Consider the following 26,708-nt stretch of genomic DNA (forward strand, 5'->3'; position numbering starts at 1 on the left):
TGCCCTTTCCCCAAACCAGCTGGTCCTTGAGCCCGGGCTGCACCTCTACATCCCAGATATGCCCCTCTACACTCTAGATATCCCCTACCTCTTACCTACTTGATTTTTGTTTACCTGCACTGTCTCCATTGTAGGGACCCCAAAGCATTACTTTGCCCAGGGGCCCATGATGCTATTAAGACGGCCCTGGATGGAAGGCCTGCATGTTAGGTCCGGGCTTGCCGCGATTTCCCCTCCCTCTTCCTGGACTGTCGGGGATATCTGGTGGGAGGACAGGCAGCGGCGCAGCTCTCCTCGAGGTGAGGACACCACCACCATTGAAGTGTATTGTGTACAGGGGGAAACAGGTGTGTGGGTGTAACCAATGGTCGGACTTTAAAGGCAAGGAAACAATAGAAATAACAAAAAATATATATTTATTAAAGAAAATACAAATAGATTAACACACTGTTCAAGAATTAAAACCATACAAGATATTACAGAGTATAGATTCGGTCTCTTGTGCGTCGTAATATCTTGTATGGTTTTAATTGAGTAATGGAGTAATCTATACTCTGTAATATCTTGTATGGTTTTAATTGAGTCTGGCCCCGTACACACGACCGAGTTTCTCGGCAGAATTCAGCCAGAAACTCGGTTCAGAGCTGAATTCTGCCGAGAAACCCGGCCGTGTGTAGACTTTCGGCCGAGGAAGCCGACGAGGACCTCGGCGAGGAAATAGAGAACATGTTCTCTATTTCCTCGTTGTTCAATGGGAAATTTCAGCTCGCCGAGGTCCTCGGCGGCTTCACAAGGTACTCAACGGACAAAACGATGTGTTTTGCCTGTCGAGTTCCTCGGTCGTGTGTACGCGGCCTAATGGAGTAATCTTTTTTTGTTTCCCTTTGCTTCCCACTACTCTCGGCCCCTGGATGGCTCCTGTTGATTTCTGTTGGCCCCAAACAGATACCCACAGCTGGTGGTGGCTTGCTTTAGCCTGAACTGGTCCTCTATGGTCTCCCCTGGCCTCTCCTGACAAATCTTATAAGTTTGCTATCTGGCTGACATTGGTCTCCACTGGCGCTGTGCTGTCCCTTTGATTCTCAAACTTGGTTCAGATAAGTGATAAATCTTTTCTCTCTTCCTCCTTACAAAAATGTTTCCTTTGCCTACGGGAGACACACTTAAAGGGTCACTAAAGGAAAAAAATGTTTTTGCTGAAATGACTGTTTACAGGGTATAGAGACAATAGTTAACGGATTCCTTTTAAAAATGATTAAAAATAGATAAAAACCAATCATATAATGTACCTACAGTTTAGTTTCGTTTTTGTTGTTGTTTCCTGGTTCTCTGATGTACAGAGCCAGAGAGCCAATAGAGGGCAGGGAAGGTTTTGCAAAACGAAACTGGATTGGTGCTGAGGGGTTTTAGACACACCTCCTTGATTAGTCACCACAGTGAGAAATCTCCCAGTACTGTGGTGATCAGGAAACAGACAACCAGGAAGTGTCCAGAACAGAGAGGAATTACAGCAACATCAAAGCAAAACGAACAATGAGGACATGAAACCAGGACTGCAGTAAGGTAAAGGAAACTATTTAGCTAAAAAAAAAATCCTTTAGTGACCCTTTAACTAAAGAAACCAAGGTCATGCTTAAAATGTAGAGGATTTTCTCGCCAATACCACGTATTCAAGAGGAATGAGTATTTTAATACATTGGCCAGTGTTGTTTTCTTGTAGGCAAGTAGAAGTAGATGGAGGGAGAAGGTACATATTTATGTATTGCACTTTGGCAGAGATGCTATATTCCTCCTCCTTTTAAGCTAGAAGTAATTAAGCATTTATTAGAATTTATTGTTGATAAACCAAGGGTGCCAGTCCTGATAGTAGGGGACTTTAATATAGTGATGAATACTGAGGTTGATAGGCTCCCCCTGGGAACAGACCCCATACACCACTATATGGGATATTTAAAGAGACAGGCCTGAGGGATATCTGGCACAAACGTCATCCAGCAGCGCAAATTTCTCATGCCACTCTGGTACATACTTATCATTCTCTGGGAATTATATTTTTATCCCATTGGTAACAGATATCAGATATGAGGTTAGGGTCAGGGAAAACTGTGGGGAGGGAGAGAGTGGAGAGTTAACCCTTTTTGGCTACAGCTAATTACCCCATATGATAGCTATACTCTGGGAAGTTCTGGGGGCTGCGGCATAATAGAAAATCAGCAATGCAGGGTATAGTAGGGGACACTCTTAAAACTTATTTAAGAGGAATTATAATCCAGCAGATTTCTAAGAGGAAGAAATCTACCAAGAAATGGGAGCTGGATATAATGGGGAAAGGCCAATAGAAGGAGCAGTGTCTTCGAGCGCGTAGCTCAATCAGCCTTTGTTCTCCCTGTCTGACCCTCTTCCCGGGAGTGTTCCTCGGAAATAATCACGTGACCTGTCACGTGACCTGTGAGGCTGGAACAGGCCTCATCCTGATGGCCACAGGACAAGCCTGAAGACTCCACGCATTCTGCTATCTTCACTTCTAAGCAGCCCATGGATCCGGGGATTAGGACTACAGGATGTTACAGATGAGCCTTCTTTCCTTACCTTCTTGTAAGTGTGTTTTGTACAATGTGTCATTAAAAGAACCTCTTTAATACTGCACTTAGGTGGCGCTTCTTTTCTCTACCCCTATAATGGGGAAAGTGACTGAAATAGAAAAAATATATGTAGATGATCCATCACCAGATAACTTAGTTAAATGGACCAAGGTACAACAGTTATACCGAACATTTACCCTGAAGAAGGCTGAGAATAGGAGTTTCTTTCTAAGACAAGCCCACTATGAAGAGGGAGAACGTACAGGACACATGCTCCCAAAATACCCTTATATCTACCCCAATTTCTATTGAGACCCATGCTGGTAGGGTGACCATGGGGTTGATTTACTAAAGACAAATCCACTCTGCACTACAAGTGCACTGGCAGGAAATCCGGGAATATGTGGTTATAACTGGAGAAAAGATATCTAACAGCATACAAGCGTGTGTGTTTCACGAATCAAAAGAATCAAATATAAGCTATAGGAAAACATTAAAGGGTCACTAAAGGAAATTTTTTTTTGCTGAAATGACTGTTTACAGGGTATAGAGACATAAAAGTTAACTGATTCCTTTTAAAAATGATTAAAAATAGATTAAATTCAATCATATAATGTGCCTACAGTTTCACTTTCGTTTTAAACTGGTTTCATGTTTCTGTGAAGTAAAGAGACCCACAGAACAAAAACAAACAAATCCAGGGCAGTGTTTTGTTTTTAAAATGAATCTGATTGGTTCTGTTAAGTTTTAGACACACAGTAATGACAGCTCAGACCATCGTGAAAAGCTCCCAGGATGATGGTTATAAGGAGCCAGACAACCAGGAAGTGTGGAGATCACAGCAGTTTTACAGCAACATCAAAGCAAAAACGAGCAATAAGGACATGAAACCAGTACTGCAGTAAGGTAAAGGAAGCTATTTAGCTAAAAAAAAAAATTCCTTTAGTGATCCTTTAATTTCACCATTGATAAATGCCACAAAAGGATTGATACCAAAAAACAGATATAAAAGAATGGTTCGAAAGAGTGGAAAACTATAATAGAATGGAATATCTATGTAGTTGTGATGCGGGCCAACTCAATACACATAACAAAAGATGGAGACAACAGTGGAAAGATTTTAAATCATCGGAGGAATACCTGGGAAAAATAATAGAGGACAATAGAAGATGAAAGAAGATAAAAAGGAAGGCACAGACCATTAGGGGATAGGGGTGGGAGGAGGGTGGGTATGGTTTATAATTAAATTTGATAGGTAAACTAACAAATAACAGAAAATATATATATATATATATATATATATATATATATATATATATATATATATATATATATATATATAATGAAGTAAAAGATAAATATATAAATTAGGAAAACCACAAATGATGCGAAACCGAAGAAGAGACGATACTAATGAATGAACGAAATTATGAGCAAGTCTCTTGCTGTGGTTGAGTCTGAAGTGGTTTAAATAAGAAAGAAGAAAATAAAAAAAAGAAAGTGCACTTGGAAGTGAAGTCGCTGTAGATCTGAGGGGTAGATCTGAAATGAGGGGAAGTTCTGCTGATTTTATCATCCAATCGTGTGCAAGCTAAAATGCAGTTTTTTTATTTTCCTTACATGTCCCCCTCAGATCTACAGCGACTGCACTTCCAAGTGTACTTTCAGTGCACTTTCAAGTGCAGTTGCAGCGCACTTGTAGTACAGATTGAATTTGCCTTTAGTAAATAACCCCCCATGCGTCCAGTAGAACTAGTGAATGTTTATAACCACTTCAATACCAGGCATTTTCAACTCCTTCCTGCCCAGGCCAATTTTCATCTTTCAGCACTGTCACGCTTTGAATGACAATTGCGCAGTCATGCGACGTGGCTCCCAAACAAAACTGATGTCCTTTTTTTCCCACAAATGGAGCTTTCTTTTGGTGGTAGCAACTTCACTACTTGAAAAGAACCCTGCATGTTAAGTAAAAGTTTGGTAAAAGACGATTTGCACTTTTCAGACTGTTACAGCGTGACAAATGTGCTATCTCCAATACAAACGCTACTTTTACCGAAGGTGCGCTCCCGTCTCATACTTTATTCTGAGCATGCGCGGGTTTCTTAGCATACACACGAATGTGTTTCTCGTTGAAAACCAGCCCGACGAGGAACACGACAAGGAAATTGAGACTCCCGTCAAGGAAAAAGAGAACTTGTTCTCTTTTTTTCTCGTTGAGTTCCTGTACAGTTTCCTCGATGAAAAGCATACACACGACCGTTTTCCTCGGCAAAAAAAGCTCTGCCACCAAGTTTCTTGATGGATTCTGTCAAGGAAAACGGTCGTGTGTACGAGGCCTAACTGTTAGCAGTTAACACTGATTTGTGCTGCCCAATACAAACACACAATGGGTTGATTTACTAAAGGCAAATCCACTTTGCACTACAAGTGCACTTGGAAGTGCAGTAGCTTTAGATTTACACATAGGTTGGACTTGATGGATTTGTGTCTTTTTTTTCAACCTCGCCTACTATGTAAGATCTGAGGGGAAGCTCTGCTGATTTCTATCATCTATTCATGTACAAACACAAATGCTGTTTTTTATTTCTCTCACATGCCCCCCAAAAATCTACAGCGACTGGACTTCCAAGTGCAAGAGACTGGAATTCCCCGTTGTAATAGCTTTCATTAGAACTTCCAGTGTTCCTGGGGCTCATGTCACATAGCTCCATCTCTTGGCCTGGCACCTTTGATAGACAGAACGCTGGTCCAATGCGGGACATGTGACGTCATCAAAGGCATCGGGCCAAGAGGTGGGGCTATGTAACGAAGAGCCCCGGGAAGATGGGAAATTCAAATGAAAGCTATTACAGCGGGCAATCCCGCTCTCTGCTGATCTGGCCGGCTTGCCTCTTCCTCTGCACAGGTAAGGCTGTATTGGGCACAGGCAGGCCCGGCTGTATTGGGCACAGGCAGGCCAGGCTGTATTGATCACAGGCAACGCTGTATTGGGCACAGGTCATGCTACATTGGGCACAGATTTATGAATAAGGACTAATTTTAACGTGTATCCCTTCAGGGTGATACTGAGGATACACTATTACCAGTAGACTAGTGTGCCACCATCCCGATATTATGACCAGTTATTGATTTAATTTCTTTGATTTTATATTTGTAACAGTTTTTTATGACATTTCTATAAAATAAATGATCTAGTTTCTTATCATATCTATTGTGTGCCTTCAAAGTCCACAATTACTATTTCTTAGCCAGAATTTGCATTGGGCACAGGTCACGCTGTATGGGGCAAAGGTCACGTTGCATTGGGCACAGGTCATGCTGTATTGGGCACAGGCAACGCTGTATTGGGCACAGGTCATGCTGCATTGGGCACAGGTCACGCTGTATTGGGCACAAGTCACGCTGCATTGGGCACAGGTCACGCTGCATTGGGCACAGGTCACGCTGTATTGGGCACAGGTCATGCTGCATTGGGCACAGGTCACGCTGTATGGGGCACAGGTCACACTGCATTGGGCACGGGTCACGTTGTATGGGGCACAGGTCACGCTGCATTGGGCACAGGTCACGCTGTATGGGGCACAGGTCACGCTGCATTGGGCACAGGTCACGTTGTATGGGGAACAGGTCACGCTGTATGGAGCACAGGTCACGCTGTATGGGGCACAGGTCACGCTGCATTGGGCACAGGTCACGTTGTATGGGGAACAGGTCACGCTGTATGGAGCACAGGTCACGCTGTATGGGGCACAGGTCACGCTGCATTGCCACTAAGGCGGCTGTGGTGGGCCCCATACAACATTTTGCTTTGGGGCCCTGTGATTTCTAGTTATGCCCCTGCAAGCAAGTACAGTAAATAAACCCTATTGTGTACTTAAAAATGGGGTATGCCTGAAGTGCAGAGTCGTTAACCTTTCCATGACTGGAGAGATCTCTCTCACAGAAATGTCCACAAAGAGCAGTCAGGAAAATGCTTCTGCCCAGGTCTAAAGACTTCACAAGTAGAAAATTACAAAGATACGGCATTTCTATAAACCAGTGGTTTTCACACAATAATATGTGTATCTCAGGGCGAACTTCTAAAGGGTTTTGGTTGTAATTCCTCATCTTATGGTAGGTTTCACATACAAGAAAAGTTTTAGCAAATAGTAATTATATATAAACTGGGAGTCTGAATGTGTTTTTGGCCATTGGAATTGTTTAGAAAAGGTAAATTGATTGTAAATTTTTTCATGTCAAGGGATACTTGAGATTAAGTCACACACACCAAGAGTTAATCAATCTAAGTACTCATCTAAATCTACACAGTGGAAATTTGTTAGCCTCAGAAAATCTTACTTTATTAGCCCTTTTCATTAAATTCTCCTGAGTCTGTAGATATGCTATAATGATATTGTACTAACCATATAAAAAGGCATTATTATTTTGGTGTGAAACACTGACAGAGAACATACATGACCACAATTAAAGAATATATTTACGTTTAAACAATACAATCATTTTTATTTCCACATTTACATATAAAGAAAACAGAGGGCTATTATATATCGAAGAGCTTTTCCCTTATTTAGCTTAAACAAGAATTACCAAATGTGGACTTTTTTTTTTTTGTAGTCAGAAAACATTTATTTTTTCGGATGAAATAGAATAGAAATAGACCCAGCCTCTTGTTTTGGAGAGATAGCTAAAAGGAATGTTAAGCCTCATACACACAATCGGACTTCGATCTGACTTTTCCGTGGATTTCGCTCCGAATGGGTGTTGGCCGTGAACTTGTTCTGCATACACACAGCAGCACTTTTTCAGCCAACATTCACCAAATCGCATTGTTTTTCAGCTCTTTACCGCCACCCTTTGGGCAACTTCTGCTATTGTTGTCTGATCTTTAGCATTGGTTCTGAGCATGCATGTTTGTACTTTGGACTTTAGTCCAATGGATTTGTGTACAAACGATCGGATTATGCTCCATCAGGCATTTGTTCTCGAAAAGTTTGAGAGCATTCACAGCGAATATTTGTCCGATGAAAAAGCGAAAAAAATTGTCAAATGGAGCATACACACGGTCGGATTGTCCGATCAAACAGGTCCGTCGGACATTTGTTGTCAAAAAGTCAGATTGTGCGTATGCTACAACAGAGAATAAATATAAGGTAAGATGGTATGCAGTAAACAAACCGATAGCAAAGTCAAAAAATGGACATATAAGGTGGGGTGAACCATGATGCCGCGTACACACGGTCGTTTTTCGGCATGAAAAAAAAACTACGTTTTTCAGCATGTCCAAAAAAAATAATTTTTCCAACTTCATCATTAAAAACGATGTTGTCCACACACCATAGTTTTTGAAAAATGATGAACAAAGCGTGGTGACGTACAAAACGTATGACGGCACTCTGAAGGGGAAGTTCTATTCGCCTTTGGGCTGCTTTTAGCTGATTCCTTGTTAGTAAAAGACGTGCTTACTCCATTATGAATGGTAGTCTTACCAGAACGAGCGCTCCCGTCTCATAACTTGCTTCTGGGCATGCGTGGGTTTAAAACGTCGTTTTTGCCCCCACACGATCATTTTTAACAACACAAAAAACGACATTTTAAAAAACGACGTGAAAAAATGCAGCATGTTCGAATTTTTTTTTTGTGAAGCCCACACACGATCATTTTAAATGACGTTTTTTAAAACGTCGTTTTTTTTCATGCCGAAAAACGACCGTGTGTACGCGGCATTAGAATTGTACTGCAATGAGTTTAATTAGGTTAAATACATTTTTAATTGTTGCCTTCACAGTCAATAGTAATATCCCTCAAAGAAGTTTGGGTAGTTCACAGATAAGTGGAATGTGAAAAGAAGTTGAAAGTTTTAAAGGGAAGCTCTCAGGATAGAAGTATAAGAGCTGCCATCACATACCTTTATTCCATCTTTGGGGCTGTCATCTTCTTCCTTCCTCCATTGCTAACTACATTCCTAGAAACATGCATCTGCACATCAAGCATCTTGACACCTGTTATAAATGTGATTGATCCAGGTCAAGGGTTTACTAAATAGTGATGGAAGCATAAGAATGACACCCATGGGATATGTGCCATACAAAAATAAATTGACTATACAACCTCTTACATATTTCTACCTCGACAAATTCCCTTAAAAAAATAGTTTCTGCTGTTGGAACCAATTTGATAATCCAGAAGATAAAATAAGAATCATTAGGAAAATGATCTCCAAGGATAGTTTGTGTTATAAAACACTTTCTTTACAGCTGACATGAGCAGCCTGAGAGCACTTTGTTTTCAGGAACACTCATCTTCACACAGTTTAACCCAAGGAAATGAATTGTTTTTTACAATTCAGTTATGCCGGATTTCTAGTTGCACGAATTCAGATGTCCGTTGAAGATTAGACCACAGGGACTGGTTTAATCATTGTCATAATAAGCGTTAAAGGTAGAATAACTAACCCAGTTATCATAATGAGAATAGTGATAAAGTGTCCGTATTGCAGATTAATCTACTATTTGCTAATGTCTATGTTACAGTTTTCGTTCTCTCAACGATTTCTGTAAAAGTGAAGTTGTGACTATGTATTCGTAGCAATATAACACCTTTGCTTCTATAATTAGCTAAAAAGATGGTTTAAAAACGTATTCCTTTGCTCAAAAGCTGTGCAAAGAGCAATGGTTATGTACAAAGTGCAGGTACTTATTAGCCAATCACAATTCAGCTTAAAGTAGTCATTATACATTTTATTCTGATCACTATGGGTTACTGCAATATCCAAATAAGACCATAGAAAATAAAACATTTTGTAAAATACAAATTACTGTTTATTCATCTAAAGCTTAATACTATCTCTACATGCCCTAAGCAAGTACTATTATAAACCAACAATGTGTTTCTGTATATCATACCCACTTACTGGGTTTGATTTACAAAAGGAGTGGATGTGTTTACCCAACAAAGCGAATATAAAATCAACCGCATTGTTTTTCCAAAGCACAGTCAGATGTTGCAATTGCACTTACCTGCTAGCAAGTGTCAATTTTTCCAGCTCTTTCTGGTGACAGTCCAGCAGCATGATATAAAGCACATGCTATTAATGAATAGATGACTATGTTTGGTTTGCTCTTACTGTCCTATATTGTGTGCGGTTACTGCATTTTGTGTGAATGAGAAGTGTAGGTGGAGCATTGCTTGCTATGGGCAGACTAATAGAGACTGGGTTAGCATACTGTACATAACACGCTTTGCATCCTTGATCAAGACATTTTGTGGAAAATGTTTCTCTTCATTAATTTGTATAGCTACTGAATATAAAGTCCTATTTCCAGAACTGTGCCATACCCACTCCAGCTCACACCTCCTGCAATATATATATACAGTGGGGATCGAAAGTTTGGTCACCCCAGGTAAAAATTTGTATTAATGTGCATAACGAAGCCAAGGAAAGATGGAAAAATCTCCAAAAGGCATCAAATTACAGATTAGACATTCTTATAATATGTCAAAAAAGTTAGATTTTATTTCCATCATTTACACTTTCAAAATTACAGAAAACAAAAAAATGGCGTCTGCAAAAGTTTGGGCACCCTGCAGAATTTATAGCATGCACTGCCCCCTTTGCAAAGCTGAGACCTGCCAGTGTCATGGATTGTTCTCAATCATCGTCTGGGAAGACCAGGTGATGTCAATCTCAAAGGTTTTAAATGCCCAGACTCATCTGACCTTGCCCCAACAATCAGCACCATGGGTTCTTCTAAGCAGTTGTCTAGAAAACTGAAACTGAAAAAAGTTGACGCTCACAAAGCTGGAGAAGGCTAAAAGAAGATATCAAAGCATTTTCAGATGTCAATATCCTCTGTTCGGAATGTAATTAAGAAATGGCAGTCATCAGGAACAGTGGAAGTTAAAGCAAGATCTGGAAGACCAATAAAAATATCAGACAGAACAGCTCGCAGGATTGTGAGAAAAGCAATTCAAAACCCACATTTGACTGCACGATCCCTCCAGGAAGATCTGGCAGACACTGGAGTTGTGGTACACTATTCCACTATAAAGAGATACTTGTACAAATATGGTCTTCATGGAAGAGTCATCAGAAGAAAACCTCTTCTATGTCCTCACCACAAAAATCAGCGTTTGAACTTTGCAAATGAACATATAGACAAGCCTGATGCATTTTGGAAACAAGTTCTGTGGACCGATGAGGTTACAATAGAACTTTTTGGCCGGAATGAGCAAAGGTACGTTTGGAGAAGAAAGGGCACAGAATTTAATGAAAATAACCTCTGCCGACTGTTAAGCATGGGGGTGGATCAATCATGCTTTGGGGTTGTATTGCAGCCAGTGGCACAGGGAACATTTCACGAGTAGAAGGAAAAATGGATTCAATACAATTTCAGCAAATTTTGGATGGTAACTTGATGCAATCTGTGAAAAAGGCTGAAGTTAAAGAGGATGGCTTCTACAAATGGATAATGATCCTAAACACACCTCAAAATCCACGGGGGATTACATCAAGAGGCATAAACTGAAGGTTTTGCCATGCCCATCACAATCTCCTGACCTCAACATAATTGAAAAACTATGGATAGACCTTAAAAGAGCAGTGCGTGACAGATAGCCCAGAGATCTCAAAGAACTGGAAGACTTTTGTAAGGAAGAATGGGCAAAGATACCTCAAACAAGAATTGAAAGGCTCTTGGCTGGCTACAAAAAGCATTTACACGCTGTGATACTTGCCAAAGGGGACAGTACAAGATATTAACTCTGCAGGGTGCCCAAACTTTTGCAGACGCCATTTTTTTGTTTTCTGTAATTTTGAAAGTGTAAATGATGGAAATAAAATCTAACTTTTTTTGACATATAAGAATGTCTAATCTGTAATTTGATGCCTTTTGAAGATTTTTCCATCTTTCCTTTGCTTCGTTATGCACATTAATACAAATTTTTACCTGGGGTGCCCAAACTTTCGATCCCCACTGTATATACATTCATGGCCGAAATTGTTGGCACCCCAGACATTTTCCAGAAAATCAAGTATTTCTCACAGAAAAGTATTGCAGTAACACATGTTTTGCTATACACATGTGTATTCCCTTTGTGTGTATTGGAACAAAACAAAAAAAGTGAAGAAAAAAAGAAAATTGGACATAATGTCACACAAAACACCAAAAATGGGCTGGTGAAAATTCTTGGCACCCTTTCAAAATTGTGGATAAATATAATTGTTTCAAGCATGTGATGCTCCTTTAAACTCACCTAGGGCAAGTAACAGGTGTATGCAATATAAAAATCACACCTGAAAGCAGATAAAAAGGAGAGAAGTTCACTTAGTCTTTGCATTGTGTGTCTGTGTGTGCCACATGGACAACAGAAAGAGGAGAAGAGAACTGTCTGAGGACTTGAGAACCAAAATTGTCCATCTCCAGAGATCTAGATTTGCCTTTGTCCACAGTGCGCAACATTATCAAGAAGTTTGAAACCCATAGTACTGTAGCTAATCTCTCTGGGTGTGGACGGGAGAGAAAAATTGATGAAAGGTTGCAACGCAGGATAGTCCAGATGGTTCATAAGCAGCCCCAAACAAGTTCCAAAGAAATTCAAGCTGTCCGGCAGGCCCAGGGAGCATCAGTGCCAGCGCGAACTATCTGTCGACATTTAAATGAAATAAAAAGCTATGGCAGGAGACCCAGGGGGACCCCACTGCTGACACAGAGACATAAAAAAATAAGACTACAGTTTGCCAAAATGTACTTGAGTAAGCCAAAATCCTTCTGGGAAAACTTCTTGTGGACAGATGAGACCAAGATAGAGCTTTTTGGTAAAGCACATCATTCTACTGTTTTCCAAAAACAGAATGAGTCCTACAAAGAAAAGAACACAGTACCTACAGTGAAATATGGTGGAGGTTCAATGATGTTTTGGGGTTGTTTTGCTGCCTCTGGCACTAGGTGCCTTGAATGTCTGCAAGGCATCGTGAAATCTGAGGATTACTAAAGGATTTTGGGTCGCACTTTAGAGCTCAGTGTCAGAAAGCTGGGTTTGCGTCCGAGATCTTGGGTTTTCCAGCAGGACAATGACACCAAACAAACGTCAAAAAGCACCCAGAAATGGATGACAACAAATCGCTGGAGAGTTCTAAAGTGGCCAGCAATGAGTCCAGATCTAAATCCCATTGAACACCTGTGGAGAGATCTTAAAATTGCTGCTGGGAAAAGGCGCCCTTCCAATAAGAGAGACCTGGAGCAGTTTGCAAAGGAAGAGTGGTCCAAAATTCCGCGTGAGAGGTGTTAGAAGCTTATTGATGGTTATAGGAAGCGACTGATTTGAGTTATTTTTTCCAAAGGGTGTGCAACCAAATATTAAATTAAGGGTGCCAAGAGTTTTGACCAGCCCATTTTTGGAGTTTTGTGTGACATTACGTCCAATTTGCTTTTTTTCCTGCCTTTTTTTGTTTTGTTCCAATACACACAAAGGGAATAAACATGTGTATAGCAAAACATTTGTTACTGCAATACGTTTCTGTGAGAAATACTTGATTTTTTTGGCCATGACTGTATATATTTATATATATATATATATATATATATATATATATATATACCATATTTATTTGCGTATAACATGCGCTGGCGTATAACACGCGCCCCAATTTAAGAGGAAAATTTCAGGAAAAAAAATACGTTTTTTTTTCTTTCAAATAAGCCACTTTGAAGCAAAATAATGGTCAGTGCCAATCAATGCAGCCTGATTAGTGTCCATCTGCAGCCTCAATGCAGCCTCTGTGCCCATCTGCAGCCTGATCTGCCCCCATCCAATGCAGCCTGATGCCTATCTGCAGCTTCAATGCAGCCTCTGTGATCATCTGCAGCCTGATCTGCCCCCATCCAATGCCTATCTGCCTATCTGCAGCCTTACCATCTCTCATGCAGTGCAGGAAATCAGGAGGGGGACGAGCGCCGCTGAAATCACCGAGCTGTCATCTCCTGTTTACAGTACTCGGCTCTCAGTCGGCAGTCACATACACAGTTCCGCCTCCGCCATCGTCATTGGACCAGCTATTGTGATTGACAGAACACTGGTCCAATGTCGGCGGCGGAGGTGGGACGTGTGTGTGATGTCAGAGCCGAGTAAACAGTACATGACGGCTCGGTGATTCAGGTGGCGCTCGTCCCCCTCCTTCTCCTCCAAGGTACGCTATCGGCGTATAACACGCACCCGTGATTTCCCCCCTATTTTTAGGGAGAAAAGGTGCGTGTTATACACCGATAAATACGTTATACAGTATATACAGTCCTGATCAAAAGTTTAAGACCACTTGAAAAACTGCAAAAAATCATATTTTACATTGTTAGATCTTAACAAGGTTCCAAGTAGAGCTTCAACATGCAACAAGAAGAAATGAGAAAAGACAAAACATTTTTTGAGCTGATCAAAAGTTTAGGACCACACCTCCAAAAAAAACTAAACCCCCCCCCAAAACAGAAATCCAACTTCCAAACATGAACTCAGCAATGAGTAGCACCGCCGTTATTGTTGATCACTTCAAAAATTTGTTTCGGCATGCTTGATGCAATAGTTTCCATAAGGTGAGTGGGAACATTTCTCCAAGTGGTGAAGACAGCCGCACGAAGGCCATCTACTGTCTGGAACTGTTGTCCATTTTTGTAAACTTCCCTTGCCATCCATCCCCAAAGGTTCTCAATTGGATTTAGATCAGGGGAAGATGCAGGATGGGCCAAAAGAGTGATGTTATTCTCCTGGAAGAAGTCCCTTGTCCTGCGGGCATTGTGTACTGTAGCGTTGTCCTGTTGAAAAACCCCGTTGTTGCCACAAGACGAGGGCCCTCAGTCATGAGGAATGCTCTCTGCAACATCTGGACATAGCCAGCGGCCGTTTGACACCCCTGCACTTCCTGAAGCTCCATTGTTCCACTGAAGGAAAAAGCACCCCAGACCATTATGGCGCCCCCTCCACTGTGGCGCGTAGAAAACATCTCAGGTGGGATCTGCTTGTCATGTCAGTAACGTTGGAAACCATCAGGACCATCAAGGTTAAATTTTTTTTCATCAGAGAATAAAACTTTCTTCCACCTTTGAATGTCCCATGTTTGGTGCTCTCTTGGAAAGTCCAAACGAGCAGTTCTGTGGCGTTCAAGGAGACAAGGTTTTTGAAGACGTTTTTTGTTTTTGAAGCCCTTCAGTCTCAGATGCCGTCTGATGGTTATGGGGCTGCAGTCAGCACCAGTAAGGGCCTTAATTTGGGTTGAGGCTCGTCCAGTGTCTTGATGAGAGACCCTGCTTATGCAGTTCAGCAACCCGACCACGTTCAAAAAGGGAGAGTTTTTTTGTCTTTGCCATCACAACGTCTGACTACCCGACAGAAAATGACAATGAATCCACATCTTTGCACAGATTTGGCCTTTTAAAGGCATGTGGTCCTAAACTTTTGATCAGCTGAAAAACAGCCTGTTTCAGTTTATTCGTTGTTTTCATTTGATTGAATGCTCAAAAAATGTTTTGTCTCACTCTCATTTCTTCTTGTAGCATGTTGAAGCTCTACCTTGTTAAGATCCAACAATGTAAAATATGATTTTTTGCCATTTTTCAAGTGGTCTTAAACTTTTGATCAGGACTATATATATATATATATATATATATATATATATATATATATATATATATATATATATATATATATACATACATACATATATATATATATATATATATATATATATATATACACTATAGTGTCAAAAGAATTGTGACGCTTGCCTTTACACACACATGAACTTTAATGGCATCCCAGTCTTAGTCCGTAGGGATCCATTATGAGTCAGCCCACCCTTTGCAGCTATAACAGCTTTAACTCTTCTGGGAAGGCTGTCCACAAGGTTTATGGGAATGTTTGACCATTCGTCTAGAAGTGCATGTGTGAGGTCAGGCACTGATGTTGGTTGAGAAGGCCTTGCCCGCAGTTTCTGCTCTAATTCATCCCAAAGGTTTTCTGTGTAGGCCAGTTCCTCCACACCCAACTCGCTCACCCATGTCTTTATGAACCTTGTTTGTGCACTAGTCCAAATCATTTGGTGGAGGGGGGATTATGGTATGGAGAGATGTGGAGAGATGTGGAGAGAAGTCTGCTAAAAAAAAAAAAAATGTCAGGTAATGTCGATCCCCTTAGTCCCCTACAGCAGTGGTTCTTAACCTCAGTCCTCAAGTACCCCTAGCGGCCATATTTTGGGAACTTCCCTTAGATAAAATAGCTATTATGAATACCATCACATTGATATTGATTTAAAGCAGTTGTGCAAAGGTAAAGAAAAACCTGAAAACATGGCCCGTTGGGGGTACTTGAGGACTAAGGTTGAGAACCACTACCCTACAGAACTCAGTGGTTCCTCCTGCCAACCTCCAGACCATCACTACACCACTACTGTGTCATATAATAACTTAGGGGTTGTTGGGAGAACCCATTGAGCACAGGTTTTTTATTATTAGAATACTGGAATTGTAGAACTCCCTCCCCGAGGAAGTGGTACCAGCTGATAGTGTTGACAACTTCAAAAAACGTTTACATGTATTCCTCAGGAAGCAGAATATTCAGGACTATGAAACTTGTTAAAGCGGAGTTCCGGCCACAATTTGACTTTTTAAATATAAATACCCCTGTAATACACAAGCTTAATGTATTCTAGTAAAGTTAGTCTGTAAACTAAGGTCCGTTTTGTTAGGTTGTTACAGCATTTAGACACTTTATAAAATAGAAATTGACTGGGGCCATCTTAAGTGTGGGCATCATGAAGCCAGACTGTATGACTTCCTGGATTTCAGCCTTGCAGATCTCGCACATGCTCAGTGCTGCACAAGCAGTGTAATAGGTTTCAGATCAGGTTTCAGCACCTGTACTGTCCAAGTCACATGATTCTTCGAGACTGGGGAGTGCACAGACTCCTGGAAATTTACACCCACTACATTCCCAGGAGTCTGTGCGGTGTAGGTTAGGAAGCTTAAGCACCTAGGTGCAGGAAGAGGGAAGATTAACTATTCTGCCTAGCAACAACACTTTGAAGGCATCTAAAAAAAAAAAAAATTCTTAAAGGACTAATGGCATTTTTTTAAAACTACTGATGTAATGTTATATTTATGGGTGGAACTCCACTTTAATAGAATCAAAATCACACATACATTAAAATGGGTGAACCTTTACAGGTACAGCCATTTTAAAATACAGTATGTGACCTTTGGAAACTTTGGAAAAAAGGCAACAATTCCTGGTATCTTTCTATGGATACTGGATCACTGAAAATGAACATTAAATAATTATTTTATTTAGAATTTGTCAACATAATATCTGTGGGAAGACAGCAGAATACGAAAATGTTTTATATAGAAGTGGGACAGCTAACCAGATCCTTTAATTATAGCCTAAAATTGTATTATATGCAAAGTGAGGGGAGAAATTTGGAAAATCTCAATCTGAAGATGACCGCGAGGAAATATGGATCACCACAGCAAGTCCTCATTTAACATTTTTGCTATAGAATATTCCTATCACCACTTGAAGTGGTTGTAAACCCTTATTAAAAAAAAAAAAAAGGCAAGACAAAGGCATAATGAGCTAGTATGCATCCAGCCTGTCAGATTTTTCATGTGATTATTGCCAGCAGCTATAGCCGCTAGCCATGATCCCTGTGTTCTCCCAGCTGGGACGTCCCACTACACCCCCCCCTTTTCAGCCAGGAGAGCACAATAACACCTCAGGAGGGATTCCCCCATCAACAGTGACTTTGTTGATGGTGGAATTGAGTGATTTTCATTCCGTGGTCGCAGGAAAGAAAATTGCACCTTCTATGGCTTTAATAGTATGTAGTTTGTGAAGCTTAAAGGGTCACTAAAGGATTTTTTTTTTTAGCTAAATAGCTTCCTTTAGCTTACTGCAGTCCTGGTTTCATGTCCTCATTGCTCGTTTTTGCTTTGAAGTGGCTGTAATTCTGCTCTGATCTCCACACTTCCTGGTTGCCTGTTTCCTTATAACCACAGTACTGGGAGCTTTTCACGATGGTCTAAGCCAGTGGTCTCAAAGTACCGGCCCGCGGGCCATTTGCGGCCCGCGGACCAGTTATAAATGGCCCGCAGGCAGGGTGGAAGTGAGGGGAGCAAAAAAAATAAAATTTTTTTTTTTGGAGCTGGAGCCATCTGGTGGTGAGCCGTTGGTATTACAAGTTATTACCACCAGATGTGTAAGCTGGCGCCATCTGGTGGTGGCCGTTGGTATTACAAGTTAAGCATTACAAGTTAAACAGCAATTCTAATGTCATTTTACACTATTTTCACTTCAATCTTCTTCCCTCTAATTGGAGCCCCCAAACATTATATATATTTTTTATCCTAACACCCTAGAGAATAAAATAGCGATCGTTGCAATACTTTCTGTTATGCCGTATTTGCGCAGCGGTCTTACAAGCGCACTTTTTTGGGAAAAAATTACACTTTTTTTAATTAAAAAATAAGACAACAGTAAAGTTATCCCCATTTTTTTTAATATTATGAAAGATAATGTTACGCCGAGTAAATTCATACCCAACATGTCACGCTTCAAAATTGTGTCCGCTTGTGGAATGCCGACAAACTTTTTTACCCTTTAAAATCTTCATAAAAAAATCTACAGGTTGCATGTTTTAAGTTACAGAGGAGCTAGAATTATTGCTCTCACTCTATCAATCGCGGCGATACCTCACATGTGTGGTTTGAACACCGTTTACATATGCGGGCGCTGCTCACGTATGTGTTCGCTTCTGCGCGCAAGCTCGTCGGGACGGGGTGCATTTTCTGGCTCCCAACTTTTTTAGCTGGCTCCTAGATTCCAAGCAAATTTGTCAAACCCTAACTTACACCAGTGCTGGTGGTAATAATGCGCTCGCTGACACCAGTGCTGGGGGTTAATAATGTGTTCGCTGACACCAGTACTGTTGTTTTTGAAGTTTGAAAGTTTGCATGCGGCCCCCCATGGCATATGAAAACTTGTCTTGTGGCCCTCAGGTAATTTGAGTTTGAGACCCCTGGTCTAAGCTGTCATTACTGTGTGTCTAAAACTTAACAGAACCAATCAGATTCATTTTAAAAACAAAACACTGCCCTGGATTTGTTTGTTTTTGTTCTATGGGTCCCTTTACTTCACAGAAACATGAAACCAGTTTAAAAACAAAAGTGAAACTACAGGCACATTATATGATTGAATTTAATCTATTTTAATCATTTTTAAAAGGAATCAGTTAACTTGTATGTCTCTATACCCTGTAAACAGTCATTTCAGCAAAAACAAATGTTTTTCCTTTAGTGACCCTTTAAGATATCTTATTCCATTTATACTGTCATTTGATGCTGCCATCACTTTACATCAAGTATACAGTATGTTGGTGTATTTTTAAGGGTAAGCTCAGGACAGATGCATTTATTACTATCAATAGTAGTTATCACAGTATGTTAATTGTGATAAAATAATACTAAATATAGACTCAGATTATCATAGAAAACAACAGACTTATTCACTGATAAGCAGAAGTACTCACCTTTCGTAGTTTGCTCAATACAGTTCCTCTTGAATGTTCTCAGCGTAGCTCCTGTTCATCTGAAAATAAAGAGAAGTGCTATGGTTTTATTGTTTTAATCCTCCAAGTCTATTACTCAATGCTGTGTTTGCACTTCTGTTTTTTTTTTTAGCACATTCTTCTTCCATATAATTATTGGTACACTATTTCTTATATAATAATAATTAACTGCCTATTGGACAATTTGTAAGCGTGTATGTCATGTATGTCATGAATGAAACGTTTAGACCAGTGGTTCTCAACCTGGGGTTGGGACCCCCTCGGGGGTCGAATGACAATTTGCCAGGGGTCACCAAATCCTGGGCTGCTCCTAAAGCCTGCGCTGCTCTCCAAGCCTTTTCGCATCCGCCCTGGAGCTCGCGGATACCCACTCAGCCTCTTTGCAGCTGCCCATTCAGTTCATGGCATGGCTGGGGGGCAGAGACTAGAGGTCAGCTGGACCAAGGAGTAAGAGAAGGAATACAAATACAGAATACATGGAAGGGAGAGGGGAAAAAGGGAGAGAACAAATAAGAGAGAGAACAAGACGGCTAGAGACGGGGATGGTAAAAAAAAAAAAAAAAAAGACATGGGCATAGAGTGAGATAAAAGGAAAAGAAATGAGAACAAAGAGAGAGTAGTACATCCTAAAATGTACCATAAGGGGTTTTAATACTGTACGAGTGGAAGGGGCTCAGGGAGCGCTAAATGTCCGTGGGTTAGGGGCACAAATTACTTGTCTTACCTTGGGTGCTGACAACCCACGCTATGAAAATAATTTTACTGTTGGGGGTCCCCACAACTTGGGAAATTTTTATCAAGGGGTCACGGCACTGGAAAGGTTGAGAACCACTGGTTTAGACCTACTTTCATAGTGTTGCATTCATCAAATGATACATGCACCCGTGTACATTGATGAATGACAATAATAATTATTATCCTTAAACTTACAAAAATAATACAAATCACATAAACATTTCAATCACATAAGTCCCTTCAATTTTCCAAAGTGATGAAAAATACTTCTTTAATCCTTCACATGCATCAACAGCACAAGTGAGTCCCACCACCATTCATTATGTGCTCTCATCTGAACTTGTGGACCTAGTAGTGCAAACAATAGGTCAAACAGGGCTTCACCACTCTTTCCCTCCTGGGGATCTCTCCACTAGCTCCTGTGTTAAAGCACCCCAATATGCAGCTTCCACTTGCTCCTCCGCTCATAAAAAAGGAAGAATAGCATAGTGCTTTACCGTTATAACACAAAATCCCTTTACTAAAAAGCTTAAAATATGTACACTCATGTGATAGGTCAGGCATGTCCAAAGTCCGGTTTTGAACGGCCCGCCTGGTTATTTGGACATATATATCTCTTGTGGCCCCCGATGATCTCCCAGCGCCGGGGCCACAAAAGATATATATGTTGGCTGCCTTGGAGGGGACAGGGAGGAGGTGGGATGAGTGCCGTACATACAGGAGGAGAATTTCCTGTTTACGGCGGCCTCTGTAATAGGAAGTCCCGTCTCCTGTGCTGCCATTGGACGACTGTTCTGTCCATCAAAGGAGGCGGGACTTTCTATTAAAGAGACTGCCATGTAAATAGGAGATTCTCCTGTAGGTAATCTTTGGCGCTTGTCCTGCCCCCTCCCTGTCCCCTCCAAGGCTGCAGATGGATGGGCATCAATCAGGCTGCACTGATGGCAATGGTGGGTGCTGCATTCCTGACAATGGTGGGTGCTGCATTCCTGGCAATGGTGGGTGCTTAATTCCTGGCAATGGTGGGTGCTTAATTCCTGGCAATGGTGGGTGCTGCATTCCTGGCAATGGTGAGTGCTGCATTCCTGGGAATGGTGGGTGCTGCATTCCTGGCAATAGTGGGTGCTGCATTCCTAGAAATGGTGGGTCTGCAGATGGACACTTGTAAGGCTGCAGATGGGCACTGGCCCTTATTTTGCTTCACAGTTCTTTATTTAAAATTTTAGTTTTTTTCCTGAAACTTCCCTCTTAAATTGATAGTAGGTGTTATACAGCGATGAATACGGTATATCCAAATAACACACCTGAGCTCATCTCTTTACTCACACAGCCACAAAGGCAAGAGAATTCTTGTTGGGCAGTGTATTAGTGCTCGAACGAACACAGTTAGACCAAATTTTAATGGTTCAAAGTATGTCAGGCAAAATGGTCGGCCCTCCCGCATGTTCACTTCATCAAATCTGGCCCTCTTTGAAAAAAGTTTGGACACCCCTGTGATAGGTAAATGCAGACAGCAGTGCATGTCCCCTTAGGCTAAACCTCAGCATCACCTGTTTCCAGCAATCCAGAGGCACTTCCAGGTAAACACAATGATGTCATAGGCCCTGCCTTGAAATGTCTCGTCATGCGCTCATGACTTTATCAAAGGATTATCACTCATCAATGTAAATGGGTGCACATATTATTATTTAATGATTGCAACAGTGAGATTGGTTGTTTAAAGCATTTTTGTTGATTTATAGTAGTTTTACTACTTATTATTTAATTAATTATTGGAGCACCCACAATAGTCAAGTAGGGGGTAATACTTTTGAGACAAAAAAAGTGCAGCATTTTTTGTATTTTGTTTAGTTCATTTTGACGTGGGAACACATTATAGTGCGATCAGCAACAACTTAACAAAGGTTAAGTAATTACTAGTAGTGCACGGAGAATAATTTCACGTATTTTGTCCATAGTGTAAGCATAATTGAGTTATACCCCGTACACATGTTCAGGCTTTTGCCCGGCCAAACTCACATCGGAATTCCGACGGAATTCCATCGAAGTAAAAGAGAACATGTTCTCTATCTAAACTCCGATGGAATTCCTCTAAAAAAGTCAGATGGGGCATACACACAAGTCGGAATTTCCGATGGAAAAAGTCAGTCTGACTTTTTATCAAAGGATTATCACTCATCAATGTAAATGGGTGCACATATTATTATTTAATGATTGCAACAGTGAGATTGGTTGTTTAAAGCATTTTTCCATCGTCTTTTTCCATTGGAAATTCTTTTTCCATCGGAAATTCCGATCGTGTGTACGGGGCATTATAGTAATGATGGCTGTTGACTATTTGATATCAGGTTGATGTGGCTTTCATATATATGAGCTTTTGAAGTCCTACACTTCATTGATGCTTGTTATATTAGGAGCATAACATAATTAGTTATTTTCTACCAACTATTTAACCACTTCAGGCCCGGACCATATTGCTGGTCAATGACCGGGCCACTTTTTGCAATTCAGCACTGCGTCGCTTTAACTGACAATTGCACGATCGTGCGACATGGCTCCCAAACAAAATTGGCGTCCTTTTTTTCCCACAAATAGAGCTTTCTTTTGGTTGTATTTGATCACCTCTACGGTTTTTAGTTTTTGCGCTATAAACAAAAATAGAGCGACAATTTTGAAAAACAATAATATTTTTTACCTTATGCTATAATAAATATCCCCCAAAAATATATAAAAATATATTTTTTTTCCTCAGTTTAGGCCGATACGTATTCTTCTACATATTTTTCGTAAAAAAAAATCGCAATAAGCGTTTATTGATTGGTTTGTGCAAAAGTTATAGCGTTTACAAAATAGGGGATAGTTTTATGGCATTTTTATTCATATATTTTTTTTACTAGTAATGGCGGCGATCAGCGATTTTTATCGGTACTGCGACATTATGGCGGACACTTTGGACACTTTTGACACATTTTTGGGACCATTGGCATTTTTATAGCGATCAGTGCTATAAAAATGCATTGATTACTATAAAAACGCCACTGACAGAGAAGGGGTTAACACTAGGGGGCGAGGAAGGGGTTAAGTATGTTCCCTGGGTGTGTTCTAACTGAAGGGGGGGTGGATTGACTTGGGGAAATGACTGATCGCTGTTCATACATAGTATGAACAGACGATCAGGCATTTCTCCCCCTGACAGGACCGGGAGCTGTGTGTATACACACACAGCTCCCAGTTCTCGCTCTGTAACGAGCGATTGCGGGTGCCCGGCAGTGATCGCGCCTGCCGGGCACACGCGTTGGGACCAGGGGCGCTTTTTTTTTTTTTTTCGATGGGAAAACTGCTATGAGAGCTTTTCATCGGGAATTCTGGCCGTGTGTATGCTCCATCGCAGTTTTTCCGACGGGAAAACTGCCGGACAAAAAAAGAGGGCAGAATCTCTTTTTTCCCTATAAGGAAAAATCCTGGCAGGAAAACGGTTCGTCTGTATGGTTTTCCGACGTGTAAAAAACGCACGTGCTCGGAAACAATTTGACGCATGCTCAGAAGCACTGAACTTCATTTTCTTGGCTCGTCGTAGTCTTTTACGTCACTGCGTTCTTGGCAGTCAAAAGTTCACCGGACTTTTGTGTGACCGTGTGTATGCAAGGCAGGCTTGAGAGGAATTATTTTTGGGAAACCCATCGGTAAAACCGGTCATGTGTATGGGGCATTAGGGATTTTCAGCAGTACAACATCCTGTTTTCACAAATTCTAGAGAGATTACAGAAAGTGAAGGTAGTGCACAACCCCCAATTACAGCATACAGCAAAAGTAATTGTATCCATATTAGTGCATTTGCAACAAAAGATGAGCATTGCCTGCAATCCATTTTTTTTTTGCACTAGGTTAAATCTTTAGGGCATGATTTGGGGTATTACCCCCTTCTTGTGAGGTCTGGTCAGTACTGCTTAGACCTTAGAAGAAGGGGTATACCACCATGAGATTGTCTTGAAACTTTAACTGTTAGTGAAAATAAAAATAGTATTGCAGACAGTCAGAGAGTGCAAAATACACACAGCACATGCAGTCAGAGCACACATAGACTGAGTACACATACAGACCATGCATAGTCAGAACATACAATCATCTAAGGCACCACATGTAGCACACTCCCAGATAGGCTGCTTTTAAGGTTAGGTAAATTACATTTTTGTGACTCTTCTGTAATCAGCAGAGCAGCATATGATTGCTTTGGGCTGCTCTGGGCTCTGCAAGCTGTGAGTTTTATTGCTACCCCCTGTTTTCTGGATGCTTCCAGAATGTATTAGAAAAAGTTCCCAGATTGGGATGGTATGTGGGACTTTAGTGATGCAAGAGGGATATATATATGGAATAAATAGATAACAGAAAATTTTCGTCAAACCCACAACACATGAGTCAAACAGAAAAGTACTTGAGTAAAATTTGAACATTTAATAATACATATCATCATAGAAAAAGTGCTACTTGTGCAACAATGTGCAACGAGACTTCTTCAATACACCCATGTTGTTGGTTCTACATGTTTCGCCCTAAATCAGGGCTTCTTCAGGAACACACAGGTAGGTGGTAATCTTAACAACAAAACCGTAGAGTTACTCGAGTGGCACAGTGGAGGGGGTCCCTCCTGGGGTGGATAGACCCTGTCTCGCAGGTTGAGTCTAACAAGCACCAGGTGTGGACTGGAAGGGCGACAATCTAAAAGCAAACTTGTGTATGAACTAATGCCTTTGTAAGATGATGTAGGAAAAGGGGGGTGGGGTATATGCGTATCCACTATTCAAAGTTTATGAAGCGCATCCCCGTCCGGGGATGAGGATGCACCCTGTAGAGCTAAGCGTGAGCTCTACAGGGTGCATCCTCATCCCTGGACAGTTGGAGACACCGATGTAACTATGATATCTGGATGCAGGGAGACTGAACCAGCTATGGAGTGAACATGCGCATCACTATCAGAGTTCTGACTGACCAGAGCTTGGCAATCGATACTTGCATTATGCGCTGCATAAACGTTTGAATAGTGGATACGCATCTACCCCACCCCCCTTTTCCTACAACATCTTACAAAGGCATTAGTTCATACACAAGTTTGCTTTTAGGTTGTCGCCCTTCCAGTCCACACCTGGTGCTTGTTAGACTCAACCTGCGAGACAGGGTCTATCCGCCCCAGGAGGGACCCTCTCCACTGTGTCACTCGAGTAACTCTCCGGTTTTGTTGTTAAGATTACCACCTACCTGTGTGTTCCTGAAGAAGCCCTGATTCAGGGCGAAACATGTAGAACCAACAGCATGGGTGTATTGAAGAAGTCTCGTTGCACATTGTTGCACAAGCAGCACTTTTTCTATTATTGTTTTTAGAGAAATGTTTTGATGTTTTCTACGATGATATGTATTAATAAATGTTCAAATTTTACCAAAGTACGTTTCTGTTTGACTCATGTGTTGTGGGTTTGACGAAAAATTTCTGTTATCTATTTATTCCATATATATATATCCCTCTTGCATCACTAAAGTCTCACATACCATCCCAATCTGGGAACTTTTTCTAATCCTAATTTTTTAGGGACATTGATGCAATTGGACACTTTATTGTAAGATAGGTGGATTCAGAGAGAGTTAGGCCGGCATATCAGTAGATACGCCGACCTAACTCGGAATCTGCACCGTCCTAGGTTTAAGTGTATTCTCAAACTGAGATACACTTAAACCTATCTAAGATACGACAGCCTGCGCCGTCGTATCTTAGGGTGCAATATTTAGGCTGGCCGCTAGGTGGTGCTTCCGTTGAGTTCGGCGTAGAATATGTAAATGCCTAGATACGCGATTCACGAACGTACATGCGCACGTCGCAGTAAAGATACGCCGTTTACTTAAGGCATTTTCCGGCGTAAAGTTATTCCATCAAATAGCTGGCCTAGTCAATGTTAAGTATGGCCGTCGTTCCCGCGTTGAAATTTGAAAATTTTACGTCGTTTGCGTAAGTCGTCCGTGAATAGGGCTGGACGCAATTTACGTTCACGTCGAAACCAATACGTCCTTGCGGCGTACTTTGGCGCAATGCACACTGGGTTATGTACACGGACGGCGCATGCGCCATTCGTAAAAAACGTCAATCACGTTTGGTCACACCACATTAACATAAAACACGCCCCCTCATCCTAATTTGAATTAGGCACGCTTACGCCGGCCCTATTTACGCTACCCCGCCGTAAGTTAGGAGGCAAGTACTTTGTGAATACAGTACTTGCCTCTCTGACTTAAGGCGGCGTAGCGTAAATACGATACGCTACACCGCCTTAAAGTTGCGGCGCTCTATATGAATCTAGCTAATAGTGTCTGCTCTACTTCCTACATATAGCTTCCAGAATGTAGTGGGTGGAAGAGTCAAATGAGCAGCCTGAATATTTATGTGGCATCAGCCAGTCACTGGGTAGTCTGCCCAGAATGTTACCGGGGGAGTGCATAAAACGTTTGGAGCCTCAGAGAGCAGGATTTTTCCCAGGAGGAGAGATTCATGCTTTTCTTCTAGGCAGTTCAGCTGAAGATTATGCTTTTTTTTAACAAAAGGGCCCCAGCTGTGCATATCTGGAGGGCCCATCCTGCTGCAAATCTTTTTGGAGCTAAGTAAGAGGGCTTTCACTGGGATTTGCCCTACTGCTGAAGGGACTTTGCTAGGAAATAGCTGTGCAGAGAAGAGTGTCCTTTCAATGTTGATCAGTGTTACATACAGGTAGTTACATAGTAGGTGAGGTTGAAAAAATCCATCA

The 26,708-nt window shown here is 41.2% G+C and overlaps 1 protein-coding gene across 1 annotated transcript in view; it reads right to left on the minus strand.

Moving 5' to 3' along the window:
- Positions 1 to 19,209, minus strand: part of LOC120936459 (odorant receptor 131-2-like) — a 36,022-nt gene extending 16,813 nt beyond the window's left edge. The window contains exons 1-2 of the mRNA XM_040348811.1: positions 19,150 to 19,209; positions 8,488 to 8,581 (exon numbers count right to left, since the gene is read on the minus strand). The gene's annotated coding sequence lies outside the window, so the exon portion shown is untranslated. The remainder of the gene's footprint in view (positions 1 to 8,487; positions 8,582 to 19,149) is intronic.
- Between the last annotated feature and the right edge of the window lie 7,499 nt (positions 19,210 to 26,708).

Source organism: Rana temporaria, chromosome 4, assembly GCF_905171775.1.
Source record: "Rana temporaria chromosome 4, aRanTem1.1, whole genome shotgun sequence".
Taxonomy (NCBI): Eukaryota; Metazoa; Chordata; class Amphibia; order Anura; family Ranidae; genus Rana; species Rana temporaria.